General features: G+C 44.0%; 1 pseudogene; it reads left to right on the top strand.

Moving 5' to 3' along the window:
* The first annotated feature begins 12869 nt into the window (after nucleotides 1-12869).
* Nucleotides 12870-13043, top strand: LOC115831094 (annotated as a pseudogene).
* The last annotated feature ends 644 nt before the right edge of the window (nucleotides 13044-13687 follow it).

Below are 13687 nucleotides of genomic sequence, written 5' to 3'. Positions count from 1 at the left end.
AGCCTCTCATAGGGAGGATGTAAGGAATCAAACCAGACAGTGAAATCAAGTTAAGTAATATGCTCTGAGTATACCCATTTTGTAAACTTTACCTCTCCACATTCCAAACAGGTTCAATTTGCTGCCAAGTCAAGCTGCTGCTATGAACCAGCCAGCTCTGACCTACCGGTAGAATTTCATCCCAAGGCACAGGACACTTGATATCAAACCACAGAATGAGGAGGTAGACCAGGGAGGAAGCAGCATCTGTATGGCATGTTTCCTTTCTCCTCCCACTTGCAGGCACTTGGGAAAGCAATCTGAGTGTTCCAAAAGGTCACACACTGTCTAGGCCATGTCAGTGGTGACTATTCCTCACTACAGTTGGCAAATTAATATTTAATAGATTTAATAGTTTTTCATTACTTTTAAGAGTCTGATAATGGAAACATTAAATAAATGTAACATATATAAGTATAAATACAAAAGAATTGTGTGCCTCTTTTGCATGTGGAGTTTAAGAACAAGAGCTTCATCACTGCTGGGTCTGATATCAACATTGCCTGCTTAAAACATAGCAGTGGCTTACAAGGATCTTGACACTACACAGGATGGATGGCTTTTGGTAACATGGAAACTGGTCATCCTGTTTATGGATGGCTATTTTTCTGCCCTCCTTTCATCCCCTTTTCTCAGACAGTTCTATTGGTGAACATATTCACCAAAGTAGAGGAAGGGAGAGAAGATGAAAAATCACGTAGATGTTACAAGTGCTGTCTCCAGTAAAGCTTAGATAAGAGGATTGAGATCATTGCACACCATCTACAAATGTCAAAGATTTGTATTATTCAGATCCCTATTATGGCACAAAACTGCTGAGTTACCTCCATCCCTAGTCTTTATCTAGAAGGATGGTGTTTCTCACTGTATGTACTTGGGACTGCTAATGGCCCATGTGGATGAGCCAGGAGTTAGTCTGTTACAGTATTAATGATTATGACTTAGTTTCTTGGCTTGAATAGATAATTCATTCATCATTGCTTGACTGTACAAGACCAGTCCTTCATCACTGGGTGCACACACAAGTGGCTGTTCCACAGTGTTCCCAGGAGGCTCAAAGACCCCTGATTCCATATTTTGCCTTCACATAACTGGGTTGGGGCCTAGTTTTCATGACTGGTTTAGACTTTCTGCAACTAAAGAGCTTAATCTTTGGTTCTTGGACCTCTGTGGATTTTGGTGGCCTCCAAAAGAGGAGTTGTGAAGGTTTCTCTATCAACCCTGACTCCACAGGTTCCTTACGGACTCAGCCAAGTTTCCATCTGTCGCATCTCCCCCAGTAGCCAGTGGGACAGGGTCTGACACCTCTGTGTTTATGAGAAAGTGGCATCATCTCGGTGCCTCGCGGAGAGCTATGCCAGGCAGCTCCTCATTGCAAAGATGTGGTGTTTTTAACTCATACGGCGTAACCTAGATATCGACCGGGGTCTCAGCACCTTTTGAGAGTTAGATAAGATTGATTCAAACATTTTCCCATTGATTGTAGAAGTACAGGGCTTTGGCAAGATTTATCTGAATTCCTGGAGGTTTTTTAGTATCTTCTCTAAATTAGTTTCTTTGCCAAGTTTTGTTCCCCTCTCTGCATCTGGCGGCTGTTCTTCATTTCTACTGTTCCTTTGATCCAACCCAGGGTCACAGAGCTTTCTTCTGCTTTCTCAGTCCCTCCAACATAACGAAGAAAACAAATAGGTGCATGTAGCAGAAATTTGCTGCAACTATTTAAAATTTGCATCTGTGCTGTGGAATTCTCACCATTGCAGCCCGTCACATGGCACCCCTAGCCCTTTCTCTCCTGCTGACTCCTCGCTCTTCCCTTCCGTTCACTTTTTAAAAAATTTTCTCCCCCCTCTCAGAAACAAATAACCACAATTTACAACATTTCCACTCACTTTATCATTACTGCTATTTTTAGCTTTCCATATGTGTCTGTAGAGTCTCACTTTCTGACCTCAAACAAAGAGAGCTATTTCGTGGAGAAGCATCGTGGTTAAGGGAACAAACTGCTTGGGTTCCAATCCCTGTGCTACTTCATCCTACTTGTGTGACCCTGGACAAGTCACATCACCTCTCTGTGCCTCAGTTTTCCGTTCTGTAAAAAACAACAAAAAATCATCATAGGATTGTAACGTGGATTACATGAGTTAATAATATATACACCATGAGTGGGTGAATGGGTAAACAAATTGTGCTAGTCCGTACAGTGGAATATTATTATTCAGCCACAAAAAGTAAACACAATACAGGTATCAGCTATAACATCTATGAACTTGAAGACATGATGTTAAGTGAAAAAGGCCAGACACAAAAGGTACATATTGTATGATTCTTTGTATAAGAAATATCCAGAATAGGTAATTCCTTAAAGATAGAAAACAGGTTAGTGGTTGTCAGGGAATGGGGAGGGCTGAATGGGAAGTGACCACCTAATGGGTGTGGAATGTTCTGGGGTGATGAAAAAGTTTTGAAACTCAAGAGAGGTGATGATTGCACAACACTGTGAATGCCTTAAATGTCATTGAATTGCACACTTTAAAATGGTTAACTGTTTAAGTCATGTGAATTTCATCTTAAATAAATAAATAAACAAATGTAAAGCATTTTGTGTACTTCATGGCATATAATAAACAATCAAAGTATTATTACAACCCATAACCCCCTGCAGCCAGCATAGAGAACTGTTAATCTCAGCTGTTTTCAAGACAAGGAAAAAAAAATCACTAAACAGCAGGCAGTTCGAAGGAGTCTCACGCCCCATGGAGGGGATTTCCTTGAGGCCTGGATGTTATATATAACTGCTAAGAAAATAACATTTTCATTGTATTGCAAAGAAAACAAATAAGAATCTGGGTTATAGAATAAAATCAGCCATTCTTGGTAAGTTCATTAATAGGGTTCTGGTATTGTAAGTTGGAAAACTATTCCATTGTTTAGATGTTTCTGGCATCTATAGCCTTCTTTTCTTTTTAATTTTAATTTTTATTTTTAGAGATAGGGTCTCGCTTTCCTGCCCAGGCTAGAGTGCAGTGGCGTGATCACGCCTTACCACAGCCTCAACCTCCCAAGGTTAAAGCTATCCTCCTGACTCAGCCTCCTGAGTAGCTGGGACCCCAGGTGTGTGGCAACATGCCCAGATAATTTTTGTATTTTTTGTAGAGACAGAGTCTTGCTCTGTTGCCCAGGCTGATCTCAAACTCCTGGGCTCAAGCGTTCCTTCTGCCTTGACCTCCCCAAAGGCTGGAACTATAGGCATGAGCCACTGTACTTGACCTATAGCCTTCTTTTCATCCTCATTATTTCAATCTTAGTGTAGGTCCTCATTGTCTGTTTTTACTGAGACACAATTCATATGCCACATATTCACCCCTTTAAAGTACACAATTCAGTGCTTTTTAGTACAGTCACAAAGTTTTGTGTATTCACACCATCACTGTCTTTTGCCTAGATGGGTGCAGTAGCTCCTAACTGGGTTTCCATGTTGAGCTTCTGACTTTAGCTGGTTTGATCTTTCTGAAACACAAATCTGATCGTGTGCCTGCCCTCCTTTCCTACCGTCTTTAATGACCGCATTAGCTCCCCGCAGGCCCCGTGTGACGTCTGCGTTCCTAGCAGGTCCTCTCTCTGGGCTTTTGCACATGCAGAGCCTTTCTCTGAAAGGTGGTTTTTCTTTCTCCACCTGGCAAACTTCCATTCTACCTTCAGGATTCCACCGAAACCTCCTTCCCTTCTGAAGACTTCATCCATCTCCTCAGGCAGAGTGAACCACCTGCCCCTTCTTTCTGCTCCCTGTGTTAATAGGCATCTCACACAATTGAGTTCATTTCTATGTATGTCATCCTGCTGTCTGTCTCCTGGGAACTCTGTGAGTACAGTAGCTACCGGCTTTCATATGGCTTAGTCAGTGTCCTGAGCAGCAAGACTCACGGGGTGCCCTCCCAAAGCCACTTTGGTTTGTTCTTCACCTGTGCCTTTAACTTTCCTCAGTGCCTAGATGAACATTCAGGCAGACCCATGGCTTCTGGGCACTGATAATCCCCAGTTCTACCATCAGATCTGGTTGCTAAATGCTGGTGTTCAGTTCAGGAATTAGAAAGGGCCACTTGCACATAATGGTCCAAGCTCTCATTTCTTTCAAAGAGAAGGCTTTGCCTGATTGCCCCCTGCCCAAAGCTCGCAGAAAACCTGAGCTGGGGAAAGAGCTGTGCTCAGTTTTCTCCACCAGCTAACTGCATTTCAGAACCCTCTCTGCAGTGGAGCTCCCGGTGGGACGGAGGGGCAGAGAGGGGTGGGAGGGTCCTTACTTGGCTGGGATGCTCTTCTTGGCTTCCTGCTTTCTGGGCCTCCCTGATGTTTACAGCTGACTTGTTTCCTTTATGGTGTATGGTGTGTGCTGGTGGATGGCACAGGGCTGTTTCCTTGATTCTTTGAAAATTTCTGCATCTAGAGGCTTCTTAATTGCAGCTCTTTTGACAGAAGGCATGGGTTTGTCTCTGGCTGACTGGTTGCTGCTGCTCTGCAGCCCCTCAGGATCCTTCAGCTTCTCTTCCACCTGTTCTCTTCTTTAGGCTGCCCCTCAGACGATCTGATGAAACCCCACAGCGGTCTTTGCCATATGGCCCCCATTTGGCAGTATCCTTTGCCTTTGGAGAGTCACTATGCCTTTGCTACTGCAGTGGGTGGCAGCGGAGACAGAGGGAGACTCTGAGCCCTCCCATTAAAGCCCCTCTTCCAAAGCCTTGAGATGCAGAGCAGGCTCCCAAGCACCCAGTGGGAGGGACTCAGCACACGGAGAGCGCTGCTGAAAGTCCTTTTCAAAAGCCCTAGCTGTCCTTGCCATCAGCCTGTTCACTCCTGATTCTGATGAGTTTAAGGGCTATGAAACCAATGTTTGGGTGTTTTATTTGCATAGTTGCTTCTCAGACTGTCCCCCACCCACATTGGAATATCATAATTAGTGTGTCTTATTCAGGTATGGGGTGGTTTTAGGGCCCGCACCTCACGGTCGTTACTGCCCCCAAGTCCTGGCTTGAACCTCAAGCTGGTCTTCTTCTCTTTGCAAACCAGCTGAATGACTGCAGTTTGGAAGACAGAACTTGCGGGGGGACGGGAAAGAAAAGCTTGACTATGTGCTGTTAAGCACCCTGCTTAGAGAACATTTATTTGTTGAGTTCCAAATAATTTAGCAAAGAAAAACAATCTCACTGTTTCAAAAATGTAGTTCCATTGTTGTAAAATGAATTATTTGATTGATGGCAGTATTTTAGATTTTTTTAAATGTCTTAATTACTAATTACTTACTATTTTGAACTGAAATACTATTATCAAAAGATTTTGTCCCACTTAAGAGGCAATGCCTTGTCTCCCAAGGGTTGTGCAGAGGCACCAGTGGGATGTTAATAACCCATGGTCATTTATATCTTTATTATTATTTATGATTACAACTGTAATTCCGGGTTCAAAATATTTTGAACAATGCAGAGTTGAATTACATAGAATGTGAAAGTCCCCGACCCGGCGCAATGACTCACATCTGTAATTCCAGCACTTTGGGAGGCTGAGGCGGGTGGATCACCTGAGGTCAGGAGTTCGAAACCAGCCTGGCCAACGTGGTGAAACCCCATCTCTATCAAAAATACAAAAATTAGCTGGGCGTGGTGGCAGGCGCCTGTAATCCCAGCTACTCGGGAGGTTGAGGCAGGAGAATCGCTTGAACCCGGGAGGCAGAGGTTGCAGTGAGCCGAGATCACACCACTGCACTCCAGCCTGCGCACCAAGAGCAAAACTCCATCTCAAATAAACAAACAAAAAAAGAACGTGAAAGTCCCTCAAATACCCCAACCTAATCACCAGAAATGGTTGCTTTGATTACTTCCTATGTATATATTATCTTAAAATGTTATCAATTTAGTATTACCAACAAATTTGGGTGCTCACTGGACATACTTTTCTGCAATTTGCTTCCTTTTTAACTTAACAACACATCTTGGCCATTCTCAATGTCAGTTCACAAATTATTCATCATTCTGTTTTTTGGGTGTATAACTTGTTGATTGACTTTTTTAATTATTTCTGGGTTTTCCCTTTTATAAACAACTTGAGTAGAAAAAAATCCTTGCACATATATCTTAATGAACTCGTCTGAGAATTTTGCAATATACATTCCCAGAAGTGGGACTTCCACATGGAAGGATAGGCATATTTTAGGATAGTGCTAAGTTGTGCGTTAGTTTTACATGGGCAGACATGATGCCCACACCCTCATTGACATCAGGTATCAGTCATTGAAAAACATCTTTGTAATTTTTTTTTGAGATGGAGTCTCGCTCTGTTGCCCAGGCTGGAGTGCAGTGGCGTGATCTCGGCTCGCTGCAAGCTCCGCCTCCCAGGTTCACGCCATTCTCCTGCCTCAGCCTCCCAAGTAGCTGGGACTATAGGCGCCCGCCACCATGCCTGGCTAATTTTTTTGTATTTTTTAGTGGAGATGGGGTTTCAGCATGTTAGCCAGAATGGTCTTGATCTCCTGACCTTGTGATCCACCCGCCTCAGCCTCCCAAAGTGCTGTGATTACAGGCATGAGCCACTGTGCCCGGCCTGTAATTTTTATAGATGAAACTGATGTCGTTGTTTTAGTTTGAATTTTTGTTTTTTTGTTTGTTTGTTTGAGACAGAGTTTCACGTTTCACTCTTGTTGCCCAGGCTGGAGTGCAATGGCACAATCTCGGCTCACCACAACCTCCACCTCCTGGGTTCAAGCAATTCTTCTGCCTCAGCCTCCCGAGTAGCTGGAATTACAGGTGCCCTCCACCACACCTGGTTAATTTTATATTTTTAGTGAAGATGAGGTTTCTCCAAGTTGGTCAGGCTGGTCTTGAACTCTTGACCTCAGGTGATCCACTTGCCTTGGCCTCCCAAACTGTTGGGGTTACAGGCATGAGCCACCACACCTGGCCTTAGTTTGAATTTCTTAATTCTCATATTGTGTTTCCTGTTCTACGAAATGCCTGTTTATGTCCTTTTCACTCTTTGCTTGTTCATTATTTTCTCATTGATTTGTAGAAACTTTTTACTTATTTAGGATATTAGGATTTTGTAATATATAATGTAAGTATGTTTTCTCAGGTTGTGGTTACATGTCTTGCCTTTGTTTATGATGTTCTAATGTTAGCAGAGAAGTTTTAAAATTTTTTGTAGCCAAATTTATCAATCTTTTCCTTTATGGTTTCTAGCTTTCCTGTCATGCTGGAAAGGCCTCTCCCTCTTGAAGGTTATAAAAATATTCAGCCATGTTTTCTCTGAAACTTACATGGTTTTATTCCTTATATGAAAATATTCTTTCCTTTGGGAATTTACTCTGATCTGATGTTGGAAGGGAGATAGGGCTCTAGCCATATATCCTAACAGTGGTCTTGGGAATCCAAAGACAACTGGGTGTGAATACAAACTGCGTGACATTAGGCGAGTGGCTAATATTCTCTGTGTCCTCGATTCCTCTTCTGTAAAATGGAAATAGCCATGGAATGTATTTCATAACTGTGCAGTAAGAAGTCAATAAGACTGTAAAGCAAAGAACAGTGACAGGGACATAGTAAACCCTCAGTCTGGGCTGCTATTTCTGTGTCATTCTTCCTGGCTAGCCTGTCTTTCCAATGCCACTGCTGGAAGAATCTTCTTTCCCTAGCTGTGAAATTGCCCCCTGTTAATGAAAGACACATGCCAGGCTCCCAGGGGCCCTGTTGGTTTCTGGGTTCACTCTTCTGTCCATCTGCTTCAGGGCCAGTTCCTCCTCCATGTCCCTAGGGTTTGCTCACTCCTGGCCTGGGAAGTCTCGCCACCCTGTCACTGCTCAGAGCCTTCTCACCTCCGGAACCAGCTTGCTCTCCTGCTCTCATTCCCTTCAGCTCCTGCAGCTACAGCCAGACCCATCCACCTTCTTCTGGCATCTCTTGCTAATTTTTCTTTGAATGTACCAAGAAGAGTGAGACCTTTGGTTATCCCTAATTTTCAGATTTAAAAACCAGAGAATTAGAGAGGGTAGCTTTAGGGTAGGACGGACTGTGTTCTTTTCTCAGCTCTGCCACAGACTGGTAAATTCACTTACCTTCTCCGAGCCCCAGTTCCCATCTGTAAAACAGGGACAAGAATACCTGCTTTTGGGGGTTGTTAGGAAGATCCTGTGGAGATGCACACACCACTAGCATAGTGCCTAACACATGGGAACCAGCTTCCAAGTGACAAGGCCTGACAGTCAGAACTTCTGATTCCAGATCCAGGACAGGCTGGCCCTAGTGTCTGCCTTCCTAAACCTGGCTGGCTAAGAAAATTGGACTATGTCACAGGATGGTCTTCAGATCTCATCAAAATCTCATCTAGGCCCTTCTCTGGGGATTGCACCTTCTTCAGGATGCTCATTCCAGCCAGTAATATGCTCCAACTGAATGCCAACTGCAGCCCAGCTAATTGCTACTGCTAAATATATAATGAGCCCTGTACCGCGCAAGCAGCATGTCTTCATCACCATGGTGATCAGGCGGCTTCTGTCTCCAAACACATTCCTCTGCAGCATATGTCTAGAGACAGAAGGAGCCAACAGAACTGTGTGTCTGGCAAAGGAGGGTGCCCCCACCCCCAAGCCCCTGGCTGTTAGAATCTAGTGGCCTGGCTCTGCCCTCTGGGAAGTTCATTCTTCGGAAACCCTCGTGTCAACCCCAAATTCACAAATTTCCATCACCTAAAATGGATTCAGCAAAGAAGCACCCAAGAGCAGGAGACTACACAGGTAACAGCTGCGAAGCTGGGGTAAATCACAGAGGCAGGATTCACTGGGATCATTCAGAAAGTGATAGAACAAATCCTAGAAGCACCCACAGGAATCCTCTATAGAAGATTCTCTTTAAGGATGAAGCTAAAAAATGTAGATGTCACAAGACAGCCTCTTGCTTCTAAAGTAACTGTAAGATAAACAATTCTCAGGGTCCTTTTGGAGCAAGGGACAGACAGAAAGCAGTGTGTGGGGGCTGCAGCTGGCGGGGGCCAGCCCACGTGTGATGACTGCAGCTCTCTCTCCTGGGACTCGTTCCCATGGCCTTCTCTGCCATCTTCAGCCAAGGCAACCTTGCCTGGTCGCCGATTTTCATTTAAGTGACTTTAGGCTGCCTCCCATGGAGTTCAGTGACACCATGCTCTGCCTCACGGAGCTTAGTTATTGAACACTAACGCAGCTGCTGCCGGCCCTTCCCCTGCACCATGCAGTGAAGCTCTCAGTTCACGGTGAAGATTCCTCACCTCACATGCTGCTGTGTGGAGCTGGCTTCAGTTTCCACGTTGCCGATTAGGAAGCCCAGCTCACGGATTGAAGCCTTTTTCCCCAAGCTGCCGCCTCAGGTCCCACAACCACAGAACCAGAAGATTCGATGGCCCTGCTTCAACTCTTCCGAGGGTGCTGGGGGCTGCCTGGGGTGGTGGAGGAAGCGAATCAGCAGGACGTCCCCTACGCAACTTAAGTAGAGGTCTCAATTTTATCTGTTTTACAGATTTTTAAAAATCCATATAAGATTTCATTGGTAAAAGAGTTCAGAGGCTCAAAAGATGGGGAAAATCAGTGCTTTGGGTACGTGATCTTTTTTATTATTTATTTACTTATTAAAAAAAAATTTTGAGACAGAGTCTGGCTCTGTAGCCCAGGCTGGAGTGCAGTGGTGCGATCTTGGCTCACTGCAATTTCTGCCTCCCAGGTTCAATCGATTCTCCTGCCTCAGCCTCCCGAGTAGCTGGGATTACAGGCGCCCACCACCACGCCCAGCTAATTTTTTTGTATTTTTAGTAGAGACAGGGTTTCACTATGTTAACCAGGCTGGTCTCGAACTCCTGACCTCAGGTGATCCACCTGCCTTGGCCTCCCAAAATGCTGGGATTATAGGTGTGAACCACTGTTCCTGGCCGTGATCTTTTTTAAAAACAGCTATATTGAGGTATAAGTTACATACAATATAACACATCCTTTTTAGTGAACAGTTCTGAGTTCTGAGAATCACACACTCATGTAACTGCCACTGCAAGCAAGATGTAGAACATTTCCATCACTCCAAAAATTTCACCTGCCCCTTCGTGGCCAACTACAAGTCACCCCACCCCCAGCTCCTGGAAGATGGAGATCTATTTTCTGTTCTTACAGTTTTCCCTTTTCCAGAGTGTCATATAAGTGAAGTGATAACATATGCTGCCTTTTCATTCTGAAATAACTGTAGATTCACACACAATTGTAAGAAATGATTCTGAAAGATCCCCTATATCCTTTATTTAGTTTTATCAGTGGTAACATGTTACCAAACTACAGGATAATATCACAACCAGGATATTGACATTGATACAGTCAAGACATAGAGGATTTCCATCATCACAGAGATCCCTCTGTTTTTTTTTTTTTTTTTGAGACCTAGTCTCACTCTGTCGCCCAGGCTGGAGTACAGTGGTGCAGTCTCGGCTCACTGCAGCCTCTACCTCCCAGGTTCAAGCAATTATCCTGCCTCAGCCTCCCAAGTAGCTGGGATTACAGGCACCCACCACCAAGCCTGGCTAATTTTTGTATTTTAGTAGAGATAGGGTTTCACCATGTTGGCCAAGCTGGTCTCGAATTCCTGAACTCAAGTGATCCCCTGGCCTCAGCCTCCCAAAATGCTGTTTTTACACCCGTGAGCCACTGCGCCCGGCCACTGTTGACTTTTTATGACTGCATCTGCGTCCTTTTCACTCCTACTCCTTTCTTAGCCCCTGGCAAACTCTACTTGTTTCTCCATTTCTGTAATTTTATCATTTCAAGAATGTTCTGTAAGTGGAATCATCCAGTATGGAATCTTTAAGGACTGGCTTTTTTTCACTCAGCATAATTCTCTGGAGAGTCATTGAGGTTGTTGAGTGAATGAATATTTAGTCTCTTTTTATTGCTGAGTGGTATCCCATGGTAGGAGGTGGCACAATTTGTGTAATCATTCACCCATAGAAACATCTGAGTTGTTTCCAGTTTGGGGCTCCTATGAATAAAGCTGCTATAAACATTTGTATACAGTTTTCTGTGTAGACCAAAGTCTTCATTTCTCTGGGATAAATGCCTGTAACAGTTGCTGGTCATATGGTAGTTGCATGTTTAGTTTTTAAAGAAACTGTCAAAGTGTTTTCCAGAGTGGTTGTACTGTTTCATATTCCCACCAGCAACACATGAGGGATCCAATCTCTCTGCACCCTGGAAAGCATTTGGTGTTGTCACTATGTTTTATTTTAGCCATTCTGATATGTGCATGTTGGTCTCTCATTGGGGCTGTAATTTGCATTTCCTTAGTGACTTATGATGCTACCCATCTTTTTCTGTGCTATCTATGTATGTTCTTTGGTGAAATGTCTCCTGACATCTTTTGTCCATGTTCTACTTGGATTGTTTTCTTTTTTACTGTTGAGCTTTGAGAGTTTAAAAATAGGCCAGGCACAGTGGCTCATGCCTATAGTCCCAGCACTTTGGGGGGCTATATGGTTTGGCTCTGTGTCCCCACCCAAATCTCATCTTGAATTGTACTCCCGTAATTCCCATGCATTGTGGGAGGGACCCAGTGGGAGATGACCGAATCGGGGGGACAGGGGCCAAAGCAGGAGGGTCACTTAAGCTCAACAGTTCAAGACCAGCCTGGGCAACAAAGTGAGCACCACTTCTCTACAAAAAATTTTTTTTAATAGCCGGGTTAATTTTATATGTATTTTTTAGTTATTCATTTTTTGTCACATATGTGATTTGCATCTATTATCTGTCACTCTGGCAGCTTGTCTTTTCATTCTCTTAACAGGATCTTTGTAGAGCAAAAGTTTTTCATTTTTATTGCTCACTGAAGTATTTCTATTGAGGCTTCTTTAAAATTTTTGTCTAATGATCCTAGCATCTCAGTCATCTTAATGTTCACATGTATTGATTGTCTTTTTTCTCCAAATTTGACATTTTCCTGGTTCTTCAATAGGCCAAGTGATTTTTGTAATCGAAAATGAGACATTTTCATATTATGTAATGAGACTCTGGCTCTGATTTCAACCTCCTGTTGTAGCTGGCTTTTTGTGGCACTGCTCCTGCAGGAGAGGCGGAAGGCATCACCTAATTACCGCCAGGTGGAGGTCACAGCTCAGGCTCCCCACTAAGCCTCTGCTGACACCCAAGTGGGGTGGTTCCTTGTTACGGGGCAGGGTGGGAGTTCTGACTCCCTTGTCTCCGAGGTCGGGGTGGCCTCATTACTGCCAGGAGACCATGAAAGTTCTGACTCTCCATTTGGCCTCCTCTGACACTGCCCCAGTGAGGAACGGAAGGGGCACCCCTTTACTGCCAGGAACGAACAGAAGGCCAGGCCCCCTGTAGGGTTTCCTCTGACACTGCAGAGCTGGGGTTTCATTTCCAACTGACAGGGATGGAAGCGCAGGCTCCCCACTTGGTTTTTTTGACACCACCTCTGGGCAGGTGTTAGGAGCCTCCTTACGGCCTGGCTGCCAGCTCCCCCCTTGGTCTTTGCTGGCATGAATGGGGACAGCACAGTTTTTTTCTATGATATTTTGCTGGAGTAGAGCAGCAATTGTCTTAAAGTTTTCTGTCTTGCTAGGCTGCCCCTTCCCTGGTGCTTTGGCTTCGAGAGGACAGGCCTTTCTTGGGGCTCTTCTTGTCTATGATGGTTGGTGTTTCTAGAAGGCCACCTCTTCAGCTCCAAATCTGGGATATACAGGGACAAAAAGAAAACCCAGTGTCATCACTCAAGTCCCAAGATGTCTAGCCAGTCTGTCACCTTCTCTCTGTCTTTCAGAATCTTGTGTTTATCGCTTCTCGGCCTTTTGGCTAAGATCAAGTATGGAATCTTGTGTTTATTTTACATATACATATGTAAAATATAGATATTATATATATATAAATCTTGTGTTTATTTCATGTGTATATACACACACACACACATATGTATATAATGTCTAGGGCATTTATTTGCAGTTAGTGAAAACAATAGGGAAAAGTCTATCTACTCTACCTTCCCAGAAACAGAAGTCGCAGTATATGGCCTTTTGAGTCTGACTTCTATCACTCAGCAGAATGCATTGAAGATTCATAATTCGATGAGTTTCGACAAAGGTATGCAGTTGCATAACCTCTATCACAAACACGACATAAAACATTCCTGTCATCCCAAAACATTCCCTTGGGAACATGTGATTTTGTTTTAAATGAAAATTGGGGTTGAGCATGGCGGCTCATACCTGTAATACTAGCCCTTTGGGAGATCAAGGTGGGCAGATCATTTGAGCTCAGGAGTTCAAGGCCAGCCTGGGCAACATGGCAAAATCCCATCTCTACCAAAAATACAAAAAATTAGCTAGGCGTGGTGGCATATGCTGGTAGTCCCAGAGATTGAAGTGGGAGGATGGCTTGAGCCCAGGAGGTGGAGGTTGCAGTGAGCCAAGATCATGCCACTGTACTCCAGCCTGGGTGATAGAGTGAGACCCTATCTCCAAAAATAATAAATAAAAAGAAAAAGAAAAGAAAGAAAAACAAAAAGCAAATAAATAAAAAAGAAGGGGAAAAAAGAAAAGAAAATCGGGATGGGCTCCCTGTGGGTTCAGCTTCCAAGATGACCCCAAATGGTCC

This window comes from Nomascus leucogenys, chromosome 17 (assembly GCF_006542625.1).
Source record: "Nomascus leucogenys isolate Asia chromosome 17, Asia_NLE_v1, whole genome shotgun sequence".
Classification (NCBI taxonomy): Eukaryota; Metazoa; Chordata; class Mammalia; order Primates; family Hylobatidae; genus Nomascus; species Nomascus leucogenys.
Note: the sequence above shows the minus strand (reverse complement) of the source record. Positions and strands in the feature narration are given on the sequence as shown.